Below are 20,100 nucleotides of genomic sequence, written 5' to 3'. Positions count from 1 at the left end.
CGCTTACTGCCAAGGCTACTGATCCCATACAGGCCCACAATGCGGAGCCCCTCTATAGGAGATACGGCTATAATCCAGCACAGACCTCCACGCTTACTGCCAAGGCTACCGATCCCATACAGGCCCACAATGCGGAGCCCCCTCTATAGGAGATACGGCTATAATCCAGCACAGACCTCCACGCTTACTGCCAAGGCTACTGATCCCATACAGGCCCACAATGCGGAGCCCCCTCTATAGGAGATACGGCTATAATCCAGCACAGACCTCCACGCTTACTGCCAATCCAGCACAGACCTCCACGCTTACTGCCAAGGCTACTGATCCCATACAGGCACACAATGCGGAGCCCCCTCTATAGGAGATACGGCTATAATCCAGCACAGACCTCCACGCTTACTGCCAAGGCTACTGATCCCATACAGGCCCACAATGCGGAGCCCCTCTATAGGAGATACGGCTATAATCCAGCACAGACCTCCACGCTTACTGCCAAGGCTACTGATCCCATACAGGCGCACAATGCGGAGCCCCGCTATAGGAGATATGGCTATAATCCAGCACAGACCTCCACGCTTACTGCCAAGGCTACTGATCCCATACAGGCCCACAATGCGGAGCCCCTCTATAGGAGATATGGCAATAATCCAGCACAGACCTCCACGCTTACTGCCAAGGCTACTGATTCCATACAGGCCCACAATGCGGAGCCCCCTCTATAGGAGATATGGCTATAATCCAGCACAGACCTCCACGCTTACTGCCAAGGCTACTGATCCCATACAGGCCCACAATGCGGCGCCCCCTCTATAGGGGATACGGCTATAATCCAGCACAGACCTCCACGCTTACTGCCAAGGCTACTGATCCCATACAGGCCCACAATGCGGAGCCCCTCTATATTAGATACGGCTATAATCCAGCACAGACCTCCACGCTTACTGCCAAGGCTACTGATCCCATACAGGCCCACAATGCGGAGCCCCTCTATAGGAGATACGGCTATAATCCAGCACAGACCTCCACGCTTACTGCCAAGGCTACTGATCCCATACAGGCCCACAATGCGGAGCCCCCTCTATAGGAGATACGGCTATAATCCAGCACAGACCTCCACGCTTACTGCCAAGGCTACTGATCCCATACAGACCCACAATGCGGAGCCCCTCTATAGGAGATACGGCTATAATCCAGCACAGACCTCCACGCTTACTGCCAAGGCTACTGATCCCATACAGACCCACAATGCGGAGCCCCTCTATAGGAGATACGGCTATAATCCAGCACAGACCTCCACGCTTACTGCCAAGGCTACTGATCCCATACAGGCCCACAATGCGGAGCCCCTCTATAGGAGATACGGCTATAATCCAGCACAGACCTCCACGCTTACTGCCAAGGCTACTGATCCCATACAGGCCCACAATGCGGAGCCCCTCTATAGGAGATACGGCTATAATCCAGCACAGACCTCCACGCTTACTGCCAAGGCTACTGATCCCATACAGGCCCACAATGCGGAGCCCCTCTATAGGAGATACGGCTATAATCCAGCACAGACCTCCACGCTTACTGCCAAGGCTACTGATCCCATACAGGCCCACAATGCGGAGCCCCTCTATAGGAGATACGGCTATAATCCAGCACAGACCTCCACGCTTACTGCCAAGGCTACTGATCCCATACAGGCCCACAATGCGGAGCCCCCTCTATAGGAGATACGGTTATAATCCAGCACAGACCTCCACGCTTACTGCCAAGGCTACTGATCCCATACAGGCCCACAATGCGGAGCCCCTCTATAGGAGATACGGCTATAATCCAGCACAGACCTCCACGCTTACTGCCAAGGCTACTGATCCCATACAGGCCCACAATGCGGAGCCCCCTCTATAGGAGATACGGCTATAATCCAGAACAGACCTCCACGCTTACTGCCAAGGCTACTGATCCCATACAGGCCCACAATGCGGAGCCCCCTCTATAGGAGATACGGCTATAATCCAGAACAGACCTCCACGCTTACTGCCAAGGCTACTGATCCCATACAGGCCCACAATGCGGAGCCCCTCTATAGGAGATACGGCTATAATCCAGCACAGACCTCCACGTTTACTGCCAAGGCTACTGATCCCATACAGGCCCACAATGCGGAGCCCTCTCTATAGGAGATACGGCTATAATCCAGCACAGACCTCCACGCTTACTGCCAAGGCTACTGATCCCATACAGGCCCACAATGCGGAGCCCCTCTATAGGAGATACGGCTATAATCCAGCACAGACCTCCACGCTTACTGCCAAGGCTACTGATCCCATACAGGCCCACAATGCGGAGCCCCCTCTATAGAAGATACGGCTATAATCCAGCACAGACCTCCACGCTTACTGCCAAGGCTACTGATCCCATACAGGCCCACAATGCGGAGCCCCCTCTATAGGAGATACGGCTCTAATCCAGCACAGACCTCCACGCTTACTGCCAAGGCTACTGATCCCATACAGGCCCACAATGCGGATTCCGCTCTATAGGAGATAAGGCTATAATCCAGCACAGACCTCCACGCTTACTGCCAAGGCTACTGATCCCATACAGGCCCACAATGCGGAGCCCCTCTATAGGAGATACGGCTATAATCCAGCACAGACCTCCACGCTTACTGCCAAGGCTACTGATCCCATACAGGCCCACAATGCGGAGCCCCCTCTATAGGAGATACGGCTATAATCCAGCACAGACCTCCACGCTTACTGCCAAGACTACTGATCCCATACAGGCCCACAATGCGGAGCCCCCTCTATAGGAGATACGGCTATAATCCAGCACCGGGTATAAAGGGCATGGACCTCCACGCTTACTGCCAAGGCTACTGATCCCATACAGGCCCACAATGCGGAGCCCATCTATAGGAGATACGGCTATAATCCAGCACCGGGTATAAAGGGCATGGACCTCCACGCTAACTGCCAAGACTACTGATCCCATACAGGCCCACAATGCGGAGCCCCCTCTATAGGAGATACGGCTATAATCCAGCACCGGGTATAAAGGGCATGGACCTCCACGCTTACTGCCAAGGCTACTGATCCCATACAGGCCCACAATGCAGAGCCCCCTCTATAGGAGATACGGCTATAATCCAGCACAGACCTCCACGCTTACTGCCAAGGCTACTGATCCCATACAGACCCACAATGCGGAGCCCCCTCTATAGGAGATACGGCTATAATCCAGCACAGACCTCCACGCTTACTGCCAAGGCTACTGATCCCATACAGGCCCACAATGCGGAGCCCCTCTATAGGAGATACGGCTATAATCCAGCACAGACCTCCACGCTTACTGCCAAGGCTACTGATCCCATACAGGCCCACAATGCGGAGCCCCCTCTATAGGAGATACGGCTATAATCCAGCACAGACCTCCACGCTTACTGCCAAGGCTACTGATCCCATACAGGCCCACAATGCGGAGCCCCTCTATAGGAGATACGGCTATAATCCAGCACAGACCTCCACGCTTACTGCCAAGGCTACTGATCCCATACAGGCCCACAATGCGGACCCCTCTATAGGAGATACGGCTATAATCCAGCACAGACCTCCACGCTTACTGCCAAGGCTACTGATCCCATACAGGCCCACAATGCGGACCCCTCTATAGGAGATACGGCTATAATCCAGCACAGACCTCCACGCTTACTGCCAAGGCTACTGATCCCATACAGGCCCACAATGCGGAGCCCCCTCTATAGGAGATACGGCTATAATCCAGCACAGACCTCCACGCTTACTGCCAAGGCTACTGATCCCATACAGGCCCACAATGCGGAGCCCCTCTATAGGAGATACGGCTATAATCCAGCACAGACCTCCACGCTTACTGCCAAGGCTACCGATCCCATACAGGCCCACAATGCGGAGCCCCTCTTTAGGAGATACGGCTATAATCCAACACAGACCTCCACGCTTACTGCCAATCCAGCACAGACCTCCACGCTTACTGCCAAGGCTACTGATCCCATACAGGACCACAATGCGGAGCCCCTCTATAGGAGATACGGCTATAATCCAGCACCGGGTATAAAGGGCATGGACCTCCACGCTTACTGCCAAGGCCAATGAGGCAGCTCACGGCATCAAGTACTTATTGAGCCAATCTGAGGGGTCTCACTGGCTGTCCCGGCTACCAGACCATTTCTCGCCGTCACCAATAACCTAAACCAGCCTTGTGCAAACACAGATGAGACGGCTAGGCTGTGCCCCGGGGCCTCACCCATCGCTGCCAGCGGAGCCGCTCTGTAGCACATCATTCTGAGTCAGGTGTTTTGCAGAATCATTAATAAAAACCAGTCTGGTGCGTCATAACAAGGCACTATATGTATGCCAGCTGAGGGCATGTGAGGGTCATGCCTACATCTCTGACTGAGAGCAGGCTATTCTCAGTGTGCCCATTTCATAAACCAGCCTGCAGCTACATCACAAGCTACTGACAGAGGTTTGCATCCATCACTTCCAGTGCAGCTTTCGCCTATGGGGCCTTCTGTTATGAGGAAGTCATCAGGATCAAACATCCTGGAGCTAGAAAATCGGGTACTAAAGGAAGCCCCCAACACCAGGATAGTGCACCACGGAGCTCGCTGAGACACACCTGCCGATGGGCTCCTATGAGTGGCTGATGCAGCCCCTGCTGAGAGCGTATGGAGGTGTTTCTTAGTGTCAACAAAACCACCTTCTAGTCTTCTGTAACCCCCTGGGTGTCACTGACCATAGAACATGCTTCTGTTAGACCCGGGTACCACTGACCATAGGACTTGCTTCTGTTAGACCCGGGTACCGCTGACCATAGAACATGCTTCTGTTAGACCCGGGTACCGCTGACCATAGAACATGCTTCTGTTAGACCCGGGTACCGCTGACCATAGAACATGCTTCTGTTAGACCCGGGTACCGCTGACCATAGGGCATACTTTTATATCCGGGTACCACTGACCATAAAACATTCTTCTGTTAGACCCGGTTACCACTGACCATAAAACATTCTTCTGTTAGACCCGGTTACCACTGACCATAGAACATTCTTCTGTTAGACCCGGGTACCACTGACCATAAAACATTCTTCTGTTAGACCCGGTTACCACTGACCATAGAACATTCTTCTGTTAGACCCGGTTACCGCTGACCATAAAACATTCTTCTGTTAGACCCGGTTACCGCTGACCATAAAACATTCTTCTGTTAGACCCGGTTACCGCTGACCATAAAACATGCTTCTGTTAGACCCGGTTACCGCTGACCATAAAACATTCTTCTGTTAGACCCGGGTACCGCTGACCATAAAACATTCTTCTGTTAGACCCGGGTACCGCTGACCATAAAACATTCTTCTGTTATACCCGGGTACCGCTGACCATAAAACATTCTTCTGTTAGACCCGGGTACCGCTGACCATAGAACATGCTTCTGTTAGACCCGGGTACCGCTGACCATAGAACATGCTTCTGTTAGACCCGGTTACCGCTGACCATAAAACATTCTTCTGTTAGACCCGGGTACCGCTGACCATAAAACATTCTTCTGTTAGACCCGGGTACCGCTGACCATAAAACATTCTTCTGTTATACCCGGGTACCGCTGACCATAGAACATGCTTCTGTTAGACCCGGGTACCGCTGACCATAGAACATGCTTCTGTTAGACCCGGGTACCGCTGACCGTAGAACATGCTTCTGTTAGACCCGGGTACCGCTGACCATAGAACATGCTTCTGTTAGACCCGGGTACCGCTGACCATAGAACATGCTTCTGTTAGACCCGGGTACCGCTGACCATAGAACATGCTTCTGTTAGACCCGGGTACCGCTGTCCATAGAACATGCTTCTGTTAGACCCGGGTACCACTGACCATAGAACATGCTTCTGTTAGACCCGGGTACCGCTGACCATAGAACATGCTTCTGTTAGACCCGGGTACCGCTGACCATAGGGCATACTTTTATATCCGGGTACCACTGACCATAAAACATTCTTCTGTTAGACCCGGGTACCACTGACCATAAAACATTCTTCTGTTAGACCCGGTTACCACTGACCATAAAACATTCTTCTGTTAGACCCGGTTACCGCTGACCATAAAACATTCTTCTGTTAGACCCGGGTACCGCTGACCATAAAACATTCTTCTGTTAGACCCGGTTACCGCTGACCATAAAACATTCTTCTGTTAGACCCGGGTACCGCTGACCATAAAACATTCTTCTGTTAGACCCGGGTACCGCTGACCATAAAACATTCTTCTGTTATACCCGGGTACCGCTGACCATAAAACATTCTTCTGTTATACCCGGGTACCGCTGACCATAGAACATGCTTCTGTTAGACCCGGGTACCGCTGACCATAGAACATGCTTCTGTTAGACCCGGTTACCGCTGACCATAAAACATTCTTCTGTTAGACCCGGGTACCGCTGACCATAAAACATTCTTCTGTTAGACCCGGGTACCGCTGACCATAAAACATTCTTCTGTTATACCCGGGTACCGCTGACCATAGAACATGCTTCTGTTAGACCCGGGTACCGCTGACCATAGAACATGCTTCTGTTAGACCCGGGTACCGCTGACCATAGAACATGCTTCTGTTAGACCCGGGTACCGCTGACCATAGAACATGCTTCTGTTAGACCCGGGTACCGCTGACCATAGAACATGCTTCTGTTAGACCCGGGTACCGCTGACCATAGAACATGCTTCTGTTAGACCCGGGTACCGCTGACCATAGAACATGCTTCTGTTAGACCCGGGTACCACTGACCATAGAACATGCTTCTGTTAGACCCGGGTACCACTGTCCATAGAACATGCTTCTGTTAGACCCGGGTACCACTGACCATAGAACATGCTTCTGTTAGACCCGGGTACCGCTGACCATAGAACATGCTTCTGTTAGACCCGGGTACCGCTGACCATAGGGCATACTTTTATATCCGGGTACCACTGACCATAAAACATTCTTCTGTTAGACCCGGGTACCACTGACCATAAAACATTCTTCTGTTAGACCCGGTTACCACTGACCATAAAACATTCTTCTGTTAGACCCGGTTACCGCTGACCATAAAACATTCTTCTGTTAGACCCGGGTACCGCTGACCATAAAACATTCTTCTGTTAGACCCGGTTACCGCTGACCATAAAACATTCTTCTGTTAGACCCGGGTACCGCTGACCATAAAACATTCTTCTGTTAGACCCGGGTACCGCTGACCATAAAACATTCTTCTGTTATACCCGGGTACCGCTGACCATAAAACATTCTTCTGTTATACCCGGGTACCGCTGACCATAGAACATGCTTCTGTTAGACCCGGGTACCGCTGACCATAGAACATGCTTCTGTTAGACCCGGGTACCGCTGACCGTAGAACATGCTTCTGTTAGACCCGGGTACCGCTGACCATAGAACATGCTTCTGTTAGACCCGGGTACCGCTGACCATAGAACATGCTTCTGTTAGACCCGGGTACCGCTGACCATAGAACATGCTTCTGTTAGACCCGGGTACCGCTGTCCATAGAACATGCTTCTGTTAGACCCGGGTACCACTGACCATAGAACATGCTTCTGTTAGACCCGGGTACCGCTGACCATAGAACATGCTTCTGTTAGACCCGGGTACCGCTGACCATAGGGCATACTTTTATATCCGGGTACCACTGACCATAAAACATTCTTCTGTTAGACCCGGGTACCACTGACCATAAAACATTCTTCTGTTAGACCCGGTTACCACTGACCATAAAACATTCTTCTGTTAGACCCGGTTACCGCTGACCATAAAACATTCTTCTGTTAGACCCGGGTACCGCTGACCATAAAACATTCTTCTGTTAGACCCGGTTACCGCTGACCATAAAACATTCTTCTGTTAGACCCGGGTACCGCTGACCATAAAACATTCTTCTGTTAGACCCGGGTACCGCTGACCATAAAACATTCTTCTGTTATACCCGGGTACCGCTGACCATAAAACATTCTTCTGTTATACCCGGGTACCGCTGACCATAGAACATGCTTCTGTTAGACCCGGGTACCGCTGACCATAGAACATGCTTCTGTTAGACCCGGTTACCGCTGACCATAAAACATTCTTCTGTTAGACCCGGGTACCGCTGACCATAAAACATTCTTCTGTTAGACCCGGGTACCGCTGACCATAAAACATTCTTCTGTTATACCCGGGTACCGCTGACCATAGAACATGCTTCTGTTAGACCCGGGTACCGCTGACCATAGAACATGCTTCTGTTAGACCCGGGTACCGCTGACCATAGAACATGCTTCTGTTAGACCCGGGTACCGCTGACCATAGAACATGCTTCTGTTAGACCCGGGTACCGCTGACCATAGAACATGCTTCTGTTAGACCCGGGTACCGCTGACCATAGAACATGCTTCTGTTAGACCCGGGTACCACTGACCATAGAACATGCTTCTGTTAGACCCGGGTACCACTGACCATAGAACATGCTTCTGTTAGACCCGGGTACCACTGACCATAGAACATGCTTCTGTTAGACCCGGGTACCACCGACCATAGAACATGCTTCTGTTATACCCGGGTGTCGCTGACCATAGAACATTGTGTATTTCTGCTCCCATACACGCCACACCACTGGACTCCTGGAGGTCATACAAGAGATAATATTGGATAAGCCTGTAGCTGTTACCATGGGGTCCTGTATGAAGGCCAGGAGTGTTATACCTTTGGCTATTGCAGTAGCCCTAGTGTTGTATTTATGAAGCTAGAACATATTGCACTGGGGTAAAGGAATGGATGTAGAAGCCGGCAGAGTGTTGTAGACACCGGGAAGCCATTCCCAGAGCCTATGGAGGAGGTGCTGGGACAGGCTGGAGATTTGGGGGGCTGCGGTGATGACAGGGATCAGGGGTTCCTGTAGGGAGCTGGAAGCCAGTTGTCCAGGTGGAGGATCCTGACCTATGAAGTAATATTATGCAGGGGATCAGAGGGTTAGAAGTCCTATGGTCAGGACCCATATTTAGGTGCTGCAGTCTAACGTTATCCCTGACAGGAGAACAGGGGAGCAGGGACTGCGAGGGGCAGGGACCGCTGTGATAGGAAGGGGCCACTATCATGGACATCACCTGAAGATCAGTGATGGCAGCTGATAGGTGATAATATAATGAACATATCAGAAGATGATCAGTCAGTATCACAGCCGATTGTGGCCTATAAAGTCGGGTACACACTATGCCATGTTTTCATCAAACTGATAAATCAGGACAAGTTTTCGGCTAAATCCCGGTCCTGGTACCTGTGCTACACTCTATACAATGGCGAATAACACGGTGAATTTGCATATGTACGACCACAAGGACGATGAGGCAATCAGGGAAATGGTAGGCGATATGGGCAGACTGCACGATATCGTGATGGTGTAGAGTAGACACTATCTCCTGCCAGGGCTGACCCCTCACATAGTCACTGAGATGCATTGTGCGCTGAAACGCTCGTGCATACCCACTATGCGATATATCAGCCCGATCACCTGATTATAGGCGAATCAGCCCAATCATTGCACAGTGTGTACCTAGCTTATGTCCTTAATCTTCCATACTGTGCAGAGCCCCTCTGCATGCTCTCTCCAACCAACTCTCCTGCATTAAAGTGTATTGTCCTGTATGACCACATGAGGGCAGCCTTGTATAAAGAGTCCCATAGACCATTCATGGGTGGGATTGTGGTTTGGAGTAAGGATGGTTCCTGGCCTGTTTGTACAAGTCTGACCTCCAGGACTAATGGCTTCCATGTGACACTGACAATCACTATGGGGCTTATACATCTCTGGGATAGGGGGGGAACACATGATCTCATTAGGGTATCCCAGGCGCACAGAGCTGACACTCTAATTGTATACATGACTTTAAGGAATGTGAGAAATCACTAAACCTCTCACCCGACTAACAAGGGTCACCGATTCCCCATTACTCGGGGACATACATTTATTTTCCTTAGGCAATTAGCAGAATTCCTGAGGAGTAATCCAGCCCCCATGAGATAGGGGGATTTCCTAATTAATCCGCTGGGATAAGGAGCTCAGTCCAGCCCCCATGAGATAGGGGGGATTTCCTAATTAATCCGCTGGGATAAGGAGCTCAGTCCAGACCCCATGAGATAGGGGGGATTTCCTAGTTAATCCGCTGGGATAAGGAGCTCAGTCCAGACCCCATGAGATAGGGGGGATTTCCTAGTTAATCCGCTGGGATAAGGAGCTCAGTCCAGCCCCCATGAGATAGGGGGGATTTCCTAATTAATCCGCTGGGATAAGGAGCTCAGTCCAGCCCCCATGAGATAGGGGGGATTTCCTAATTAATCCGCTGGGATAAGGAGCTCAGTCCAGCCCCCATGAGATAGGGGGGATTTCCTAATTAATCCGCTGGGATAAGGAGCTCAGTCCAGACCCCATGAGATAGGGGGGATTTCCTAGTTAATCCGCTGGGATAAGGAGCTCAGTCCAGCCCCCATGAGATAGGGGGGATTTCCTAGTTAATCCGCTGGGATAAGGAGCTCAGTCCAGCCCCCATGAGATAGGGGGGATTTCCTAATTAATCCGCTGGGATAAGGAGCTCAGTCCAGACCCCATGAGATAGGGGGGATTTCCTAGTTAATCCGCTGGGATAAGGAGCTCAGTCCAGCCCCCATGAGATAGGGGGGATTTCCTAATTAATCCGCTGGGATAAGGAGCTCAGTCCAGCCCCCATGAGATAGGGGGGATTTCCTAATTAATCCGCTGGGATAAGGAGCTCAGTCCAGCCCCCATGAGATAGGGGGGATTTCCTAGTTAATCCGCTGGGATAAGGAGCTCAGTCCAGCCCCCATGAGATAGGGGGGATTTCCTAGTTAATCCGCTGGGATAAGGAGCTCAGTCCAGCCCCCATGAGATAGGGGGGATTTCCTAGTTAATCCGCTGGGATAAGGAGCTCAGTCCAGCCCCCATGAGATAGGGGGGATTTCCTAATTAATCCGCTGGGATAAGGAGCTCAGTCCAGCCCCCATGAGATAGGGGGGATTTCCTAGTTAATCCGCTGGGATAAGGAGCTCAGTCCAGCCCCCATGAGATAGGGGGGATTTCCTAATTAATCCGCTGGGATAAGGAGCTCAGTCCAGCCCCCATGAGATAGGGGGGATTTCCTAATTAATCCGCTGGGATAAGGAGCTCAGTCCAGCCCCCATGAGATAGGGGGGATTTCCTAGTTAATCCGCTGGGATAAGGAGCTCAGTCCAGACCCCATGAGATAGGGGGGATTTCCTAATTAATCCGCTGGGATAAGGAGCTCAGTCCAGCCCCCATGAGATAGGGGGGATTTCCTAATTAATCCGCTGGGATAAGGAGCTCAGTCCAGACCCCATGAGATAGGGGGGATTTCCTAATTAATCCGCTGGGATAAGGAGCTCAGTCCAGCCCCCATGAGATAGGGGGGATTTCCTAGTTAATCCGCTGGGATAAGGAGCTCAGTCCAGCCCCCATGAGATAGGGGGGATTTCCTAGTTAATCCGCTGGATAAGGAGCTCAGTCCAGACCCCATGAGATAGGGGGGATTTCCTAATTAATCCGCTGGGATAAGGAGCTCAGTCCAGACCCCATGAGATAGGGGGGATTTCCTAATTAATCCGCTGGGATAAGGAGCTCAGTCCAGCCCCCATGAGATAGGGGGGATTTCCTAGTTAATCCGCTGGGATAAGGAGCTCAGTCCAGCCCCCATGAGATAGGGGGGATTTCCTAGTTAATCCGCTGGATAAGGAGCTCAGTCCAGACCCCATGAGATAGGGGGGATTTCCTAATTAATCCGCTGGGATAAGGAGCTCAGTCCAGACCCCATGAGATAGGGGGGATTTCCTAATTAATCCGCTGGGATAAGGAGCTCAGTCCAGCCCCCATGAGATAGGGGGGATTTCCTAGTTAATCCGCTGGGATAAGGAGCTCAGTCCAGCCCCCATGAGATAGGGGGGATTTCCTAGTTAATCCGCTGGATAAGGAGCTCAGTCCAGCCCCCATGAGATAGGGGGGATTTCCTAATTAATCCGCTGGGATAAGGAGCTCAGTCCAGCCCCCATGAGTAAGGGGGGATTTCCTAATTAATCCGCTGGGATAAGGAGCTCAGTCCAGCCCCCATGAGATAGGGGGGATTTCCTAATTAATCCGCTGGGATAAGGAGCTCAGTCCAGCCCCCATGAGATAGGGGGGATTTCCTAATTAATCCGCTGGGATAAGGAGCTCAGTCCAGACCCCATGAGATAGGGGGGATTTCCTAATTAATCCGCTGGGATAAGGAGCTCAGTCCAGACCCCATGAGATAGGGGGGATTTCCTAATTAATCCGCTGGGATAAGGAGCTCAGTCCAGCCCCCATGAGATAGGGGGGATTTCCTAGTTAATCCGCTGGGATAAGGAGCTCAGTCCAGCCCCCATGAGATAGGGGGGATTTCCTAGTTAATCCGCTGGGATAAGGAGCTCAGTCCAGCCCCCATGAGATAGGGGGGATTTCCTAGTTAATCCGCTGGGATAAGGAGCTCAGTCCAGCCCCCATGAGATAGGGGGGATTTCCTAGTTAATCCGCTGGGATAAGGAGCTCAGTCCAGACCCCATGAGATAGGGGGGATTTCCTAGTTAATCCGCTGGGATAAGGAGCTCAGTCCAGCCCCCATGAGATAGGGGGGATTTCCTAGTTAATCCGCTGGATAAGGAGCTCAGTCCAGCCCCCATGAGATAGGGGGGATTTCCTAATTAATCCGCTGGGATAAGGAGCTCAGTCCAGACCCCATGAGATAGGGGGGATTTCCTAATTAATCCGCTGGGATAAGGAGCTCAGTCCAGCCCCCATGAGATAGGGGGGATTTCCTAGTTAATCCGCTGGATAAGGAGCTCAGTCCAGACCCCATGAGATAGGGGGGATTTCCTAATTAATCCGCTGGGATAAGGAGCTCAGTCCAGACCCCATGAGATAGGGGGGATTTCCTAGTTAATCCGCTGGGATAAGGAGCTCAGTCCAGCCCCCTTAGAGGGATTATTGGAACACGTGCATTTGTATATAGATTGTGCGTTGTCTCACAGTATACAGTACCATGCAGCCCCCTCCTCATATAACACTGGCTGTGACCCCCATCTCAGAGGCGCCATTTACCATTTCATCTACTTCACTGATTAACAGCTACTTATATAGCGCACGCATATACCACGGCGCTGTACAGCGTATGTCACTCACATGTACACACATACATACAAACTAGGGTTCATTTATTTTATTAGAATCCAACTAATATACCAGTATGTTATTGAAGTGTGGGAGGAAACTACCTTAGAATGGGGAAAACATACAAACTTTACACAGAGAATTATTTGGCTAGGACTAAAGCTCATGACCTCAGAGTTGTGAGGCAGTAATGCTAACCACTACACCAACCCTGCTGACGCTTAAGGTAACGCTACCCCCCTTCCCCGTGTTATTTATGACCATGGAGCGTGGGGGCATTTCCGGCTCTGCACGGCAGCCATATTGGGGCGATCTCGGAGGGCCTGATTCATGGCTGTGATTCCGTACGTAGCGGACTAGTGAAAATATGGTAATGACTAAGCTCATACCTTGTACACCGAGGCGCCCACCTCCGGTGTCTGATATCCACCGTTCACGTAGAAAAGCGGAGACAATGGATCACGTGACTCAGCTCGCACCCAACGCCCCCACTGCCTCCTACTCCAGCGCTAATCACTGACGGCCCCAAATACCAGGACCCTGTACACCAGGAGAGTGGAATTAGAGTTCTATCTCCCCCTCCCCGCTATCCTGCGAGCTCCCAGGTGTTGGAGGAGTCAGCAGTAATGTGACAGGCCGGTAAGGATGATAGCGAGTCATCGTCCTGTGTCTCACATCTGTCTAGACTCGTACCCACAGAGCACCTGGCAGACAGACCTCGTAGGAGATACAGGGTATTCACTGTTCCTGTCCTGTGATCGGGAGCTGTCTGGCTACAGGCTATCCATGACTGACCAGTGCCAGGACACACGGGTAATCAGTGACCACCGGGGCCAGGACAGATGGAAAATCTGTGACCACTAATGTCAGGACAGATGGACAATCTGTGACCACGGGCGTGAGGACAGGCGGACAATCTGGCCACGGGCGTGAGGACAGACTGACAATCTGTGGCCCAAAGGGGTGAGGACAGGCGGACAATATGTGGCCACGGGGGTGAGGACAGAAGGACGGTGTGTGACCATTAGAGTGGTGACACGACAAAAGGACAATCTGTGACCACGGACGTGAGGACAGGCGGACAATCTGTGACCACGGGGGTGAGGACACTCTGTGGCCACAGGGATGAGGACAGGCGGACAATCTGTGGCCACGGGGGTGAGGAAAGGCGGACAATCTGTGGCCACGGGGGTGTGGACAGGCGGACAATCTGTGGCCACGGGGGTGTGGACAGGCGGACAATCTGTGGCCACGGGGGTGTGGACAGGCGGACAATCTGTGGCCACGGGCGTGAGGACAGGCGGACAATCTGTGGCCACGGGCGTGAGGACAGGCGGACAATCTGTGGCCACGGGCGTGAGGACAGGCGGACGGTGTGTGACCGTTAGTGTGGTGTGAGGACAGAAGGACGGTGTGTGACCATTAGTGTGGTGACAGGACAGAAGGACGGTGTGTGACCATTAGTGTGGTGTGAGGACAGAAGGACGGCGTGTGACCATTAGTGTGAGGACAGAAGGACGGCGTGTGACCATTAGTGTGGTGTGAGGACAGAAGGACGGCGTGTGACCATTAGTGTGGTGTGAGGACAGATGGACGGCGTGTGACCAGTAGTGTGGTGTGAGGACAGAAGGGCGGTGTGTGACCATTAGTGTGGTGTGAGGACAGAAGGACGGTGTGTGACCATTAGTGTGGTGACAGGACAGCAGGATGGTGTGTGACCATTAGTGTGGTGACAGGACAGAAGGACGGTGTGTGACCATTAGTGTGGTGACAGGACAGAAGGACGGTGTGTGACCATTAGTGTGGTGACAGGACAGAAGGACGGTGTGTGACCATTAGTGTGGTGACAGGACAGAAGGACGGTGTGTGACCATTAGTGTGGTGTGAGGACAGAAGGACGGTGTGTGACCATTAGTGTGGTGTGAGGACAGAAGGACGGTGTGTGACCATTAGTGTGGTGTGAGGACAAAAGGACGGTGTGTGACCATTAGTGTGGTGTGAGGACAGAAGGACGGTGTGTCACCATTAGTGTGGTGTGAGGACAGAAGGACGGTGTGTGACCATTAGTGTGGTGACAGGACAGAAGGACGGTGTGTGACCATTAGTGTGGTGTGAGGACAGAAGGACGGTGTGTGACCATTAGTGTGGTGACAGGACAGAAGGACGGTGTGTGACCATTAGTGTGGTGTGAGGACAGAAGGACGGTGTGTGACCATTAGTGTGGTGTTGTGGTGTGAGGACAGAAGGATGGTGTGTGACCATTAGTGTGGTGACAGGACAGAAGGGGTTAGTCTGTGATCGTCCTGCTGTTGCATGCCCAGTTGATTGTCAGCTCTGGAGGCCAGACACTGTGAGGAGGAGGTTAAGACTGTGCGTGAGGATAACAGGACACAGGCCGTCACTGGCTGTTATCACCAGACACTCTCCCATGCAGTACATTGTGCTCACAGGTTGTTGACTTCCTGTAATACTCAGTCCTGATGTTGGAGGACTCCTCCTGCGTGGGAATAGTGAGTGTTTGGCAGCGGCTCAGTGGGAAAGTGTTTCATTTCCCCTCAGTCTGAGCTGCTCTCCTGCCAGCCTGTTATTGCTGCATTGTCCTGTCCTCCGGCTGCCGGGGGGCTGGTATATAGGGGTGTCCCACCGAGTGTGCACTACATGTCACACTCACATTGCCAGGACTTCTAATGCATACAGTATGTATTACCAGCTATGTATATAGCGCACACATATTCCGCAGCGCTGTACAGAGAGTATTTCGCCATTCACATCAGTGGAGATTACACTCTATGTTACCCATAGTCACGTGTGGCGGCTCTGCGCAGCCATACAGGTACAGGCCATGTCTAGGTGGTGCTCCTCTCCCCTCACACATACAGGTACAGGCCATGTCTAGGTGGTGCTCCTCTCCCCTCACAGCAGCACTAGTCACATGTGGCGGCTCTGCACACAGAGTACAGGGTACAGTAATGGAGGTGGTGCACACAGAGTACAGTGAACAGTAATGGAGGTGGCGCACACAGAGTACAGGGTACAGTAATGGAGGTGGCGCACACAGAGTACAGTGAACAGTAATGGAGGTGGCGCACACAGAGTACAGGGTACAGTAATGGAGGTGGCGCACACAGAGTACAGGGTACAGTAATGGAGGTGGCGCACACAGAGTACAGGGTACAGTAATGGAGGTGGCGCACACAGAGTACAGGGTACAGTAATGGAGGTGGCGCACACAGAGTACAGGGTACAGTAATGGAGGTGGTGCACACAGAGTACAGGGTACAGTAATGGAGGTGGTGCACACAAAGTACAGGGAATTGTAATGGAGGTGGTGCACACAGAGTACAGAGAATTGTAATGGAGGTGGTGCACACAGAGAACAGGGAACAGTAATGGAGGTGGCACACACAGTACAGGGGACGTTAATGGACGTAGGACACATATGAAGCAGAGGGGACAGTAATGGACGTAGGACACATATGGAGCAGATGGGACAGTAATGGACGTAGGACACATATGGAGCAGAGAGGACAGTAATGGACGTGGGACACATATGGAGCAGAGGGGACAGTAATGGACGTGGGACACATATGGAGCAGAGAGGACAGTAATGGACGTGGGACACATATGGAGCAGAGGGGACAGTAATGGACGTAGGACACATATGGAGCAGAGGGGACAGTAATGGACGTAGGACACATATGGAGCAGAGAGGACAGTAATGGACGTAGGACACATATGGAGCAGAGGGGACGGTAATGGACGTAGGACACACATGGAGCAGAGAGGACAGTAATGGACGTAGGACACACATGGGGCAGAGGGGACAGTAATGGACGTAGCACACATATGGGGCAGAGGGGACAGTAATGGACGTAGGACACATATGGAGCAGAGGGGACGGTAATCGACGTAGGACATATGGAGCAGAGAGGACGGTAATGGACGTAGGACACATATGGAGCAGAGGGGACAGTAATGGACGTAGGACACATATGGAGCAGAGAGAACAGTAATGGACGTAGGACACATATGGGGAAGAGGGGACAGTAATGGACGTAGGACACATATGGAGCAGAGGGGACAGTAATGGACGTAGGACACATATGGAGCAGAGAGGACAGTAATAGACGTAGGACACATATGGGGCAGAGAGGACAGTAATGGACGTAGGACACATATGGGGCAGAGAGGACAGTAATGGACGTAGGACACATATGGGGCAGAGAGGACAGTAATGGACGTAGGACACATATGGGGCAGAGAGGACAGTAATGGACATAGGACACATATGGAGCAGAGAGGGCAGTAATGGACGTAGGACACATATGGAGCAGAGAGGACAGTAATGGACGTAGGACACATATGGAGCAGAGGGGACAGTAATGGACGTAGGACACATATGGAGCAGAGAGGACAGTAATAGACGTAGGACACATATGGAGCAGAGAGGACAGTAATGGACGTAGGACACATATGGAGCAGAGAGGACGGTAATGGACGTAGGTCACATATGAAGCAGAGAGGACAGTAATGGACGTAGGACACATATGGGGCAGAGAGGACAGTAAAGGACGTAGGACACATATGGGGCAGAGAGGACAGTAAAGGACGTAGGACACATATGGAGCAGAGAGGACGGTAATGGACGTAGGACACATATGGAGCAGAGAGGACGGTAATGGACGTAGGACACATATGGGGCAGAGAGAACGGTAATGGACGTAGGACACATATGGAGCAGAGAGGACGGTAATGGACGTAGGACACATATGGAGCAGAGGAGACAGTAATGGACGTAGGACACATATGGGGCAGAGAGGACAGTAATGGACGTAGGACACATATGGAGCAGAGGGGACAGTAATAGACGTAGGACACATATGGAGCAGAGGGGACAGTAATGGACGTAGGACACGTATGGAGCAGAGAGGACGGTAATGGACGTAGGACACATATGGAGCAGAGGGGACGGTAATGGACGTAGGACACATATGGAGCAGAGAGGACGGTAATGGACGTAGGACACGTATGGAGCAGAGAGGACGGTAATGGACGTAGGACACATATGGAGCAGAGGGGACGGTAATGGACGTAGGACACATATGGAGCAGAGAGGACGGTAATGGACGTAGGACACGTATGGAGCAGAGAGGACGGTAATGGACGTAGGACACGTATGGAGCAGAGGGGACGGTAATAGACGTGGGACACATATGGAGCAGAGGGGACAGTAATGGACGTAGGACACATATGGAGCAGAGGGGACAGTAATGGACGTAGGACACATATGGAGCAGAGAGGACGGTAATGGACGTAGGACACATATTGAGCAGAGAGGACGGTAATGGACGTAGGACACATATGGAGCAGAGAGGACGGTAATGGACGTAGGACACATATGGGGCAGAGAGGACGGTAATGGACGTAGGACACATATGGAGCAGATAGGACGGTAATGGACCTAGGACACATATGGAGCAGAGAGGACGGTAATGGACGTAGGACACATATGGAGCAGAGAGGACTGTAATGGACGTAGGACACATATGAAGCAGAGGGGACGGTAATGGACGTAGGACACATATGGAGCAGAGAGGACAGTAATGGACGTAGGACACGTATGGAGCAGAGGGGACGGTAATGGACATAGGACACATATGGAGCAGAGGGGACAGTAATGGACGTAGGACACATATGGGGCAGAGGGGACATTTATATCGGACACTAATAAAACACACGTGTCACTGAGCCCGTCCTAATACATGTGTGTGTCATTGGGGGCAGAATCTCTTCCTAGTGCACCACACCGTTACCTGTACCTGGAATACAGACTTGTTGTGGGAGGGGGTCACAGAGTCTGGAATAAAGTACTATACTATTGTAGGATCCCACGGACCTATTATCCCAGTACGCCCAGTCAGGAAGCCCAGCTGCTTCCTGTCTCACTCTCCTGCACAAACACAGGCTTCCTGTTATTGTCGCCAGGCCCGCGGGTCACAGGAGATGCGTCCCTGGCACTGGGGGTCTCCTCTCCAAGTATCTCTTACACATTGAGCAAAGGGGAAGCCCTGGAATAACGTCAGTCTTCAGTGCAAGTATGAGGAGAGCCACTAGGGGGCGCTGCTGTATTGTTCAGGTAATGGACACACCTGAAAGCAGCAGTTCCCATGCAGGTGTGCCTCATGCCTCAGCTAAGTATATACAGAGCAGTAGGCCATAGTTGGGATGCAGAACACCTCATCACACCGTCACATCCATCACCATGTTCTCCAGCAGCAGATGACTGCGGCACAAACCTGCAGAGCCCTGTAGCATTGAGGTGGGGGGTCCAGTGGTCCCGCAGTGTGTGGTGGCATATTCCTGGCAGGGATCAGACAATCATCCCCTCACATGGTACAAAGTGACCATCTTCATCCCACGTTGCAGCGTCCATTTCCTGATGGCATAGGTGTCTTACAGGGTGAGATGCTCTGCTGCGTGTAGTTGAGGCTCTTAGGTTATCAGGGTGAGGTGCTCTGCTGCGTGTAGTTGAGGCGCTTAGGTTATCAGGGTGAGGTGCTCTGCTGCGTGTAGTTGAGGCGCTTAGGTTATCAGGGTGAGGTGCTCTGCTGCGTGTAGTTGAGGCGCTTAGGTTATCAGGGTGAGGTACTCTGCTGCGTGTAGTTGAGGCGCTTAGGTTATCAGGGTGAGGTGCTCTGCTGCGTGGAACTGTGGTGCCCATCAGGGTGAGATGCTCTGCTGCGTGTAATTGAGGCGCTTTGCAGGGTGAGATGTTCTGCTGCTTTCACCCTCTATTCGTTGAGTAGAGGTGACGCCTTGCCAGGTGAGGC

At 51.9% G+C, this 20,100-nt stretch overlaps 1 long non-coding RNA gene across 1 annotated transcript in view; it reads right to left on the bottom strand.

The window, feature by feature from the left end:
- LOC148442570 (uncharacterized) overlaps positions 1-19,797 on the bottom strand; it is a 92,102-nt gene extending 72,305 nt beyond the window's left edge. The window contains exon 1 of the long non-coding RNA XR_015875789.1: positions 19,567-19,797. This is a non-coding gene — a long non-coding RNA (uncharacterized LOC148442570). The remainder of the gene's footprint in view (positions 1-19,566) is intronic.
- Positions 19,798-20,100: the final 303 nt, after the last annotated feature.

This window comes from Taudactylus pleione, unplaced genomic scaffold (genome assembly GCF_031769625.1).
Source record: "Taudactylus pleione unplaced genomic scaffold, aTauple2 ptg001452l, whole genome shotgun sequence".
Taxonomy (NCBI): Eukaryota; Metazoa; Chordata; class Amphibia; order Anura; family Myobatrachidae; genus Taudactylus; species Taudactylus pleione.
This window is presented reverse-complemented; position numbering and strand designations above follow the sequence as displayed.